Raw genomic sequence first — 1,235 nt, 5'->3', positions numbered from 1 at the left:
TATATATATATATATATATATATATTATATATGTATATATATATATATTATAGATATACGTATATAGATGTATGTATATATTTGTGTTCATATATATATATATACGCTGGGGAAAATATATATGTATAGATCTGTGTGTGTTTGTATATGTCTGTGTGTGTGTGTTTGTAGATGTCTGTGTGCGTGTGTGTTTATGCGTATATGCATCCATGTGCGTGTGTGTGTGTGTGTATATATACTTATATGTATATATACATGAGGATATATATGTACAGATTTATAGATGCGTGTGTGTATGTGATTGTGTGCGAGTACCTATATGTATGTATGTATGTATGTATGAATGTATGTATATACGTGATTGTGAGCTTGATTGGGCGCCTATGTGTATCAATATACGTTTATGAATAAACATTTGACACCTGCCAGCACGCATGCCAGCACGCATCCTATAACACATTCTTCCTTATTGTTATGCATAGATAAATCTATTATTCATCAGCAGCAGCAGCAGCGTCGTCATCTTGAATGTTACCTTCATTATCATCACAATCATTATCATTATCATTATCTTAATCAACGTCATCACCGTCTCCACAATCATCATAAACATGGCTGTCATCAACATCATCAGCAACAGCATTTCCATTCTCGTCATCATCATCATCACCACCACCATCCACCACTACCATCATTTTTAGCAGCAGCAGCAGCAACTCAATTCTGATCATCATCATCATCAAATTTAAGGCATTGTGCCTATAGTAGAAAGGATTATTATTATTATTAGTAGTAGTAGTAGTAGTGCGTGAGAGAGTACCGCATGTCAAAGTGACACTGGGGTATGAATATTCGAATCCCAGTATACCCATCATGACTACCCATCTGATAAGGGTAGACCAGGCACATGCATCACAACCACATGTACGCGACATGGTGATCTTATATCAAGATAAACAGCGCATGACCTCGCAGGTGGGGCCCAGTTAGAATTTTCTTCAGGTCGAGTAGCCCATCCCGCTCAAAAGGTCCCTGAATAAGGTTTGTTTAAGGATGTTGAGCAAAACACCTATGCTTCCAAAGGTGAATTATTCAAACCCCAAAGAATTCCTCTCAACACATGGCTATGATGCTTCCCCACTACTTCTGCTCGTGATCAGAGATGCACATATCGTCAGCCACCAAGGGACATGCTCAACTGGTTAAGGTCAAACAACTGACAAGAAAATCTGTGG

This window comes from Octopus bimaculoides, chromosome 28 (assembly GCF_001194135.2).
Source record: "Octopus bimaculoides isolate UCB-OBI-ISO-001 chromosome 28, ASM119413v2, whole genome shotgun sequence".
Lineage (NCBI taxonomy): Eukaryota > Metazoa > Mollusca > Cephalopoda > Octopoda > Octopodidae > Octopus > Octopus bimaculoides.
The sequence above is the reverse complement of the archived record's forward strand: the minus strand, read 5'-3'. Positions refer to the sequence as shown.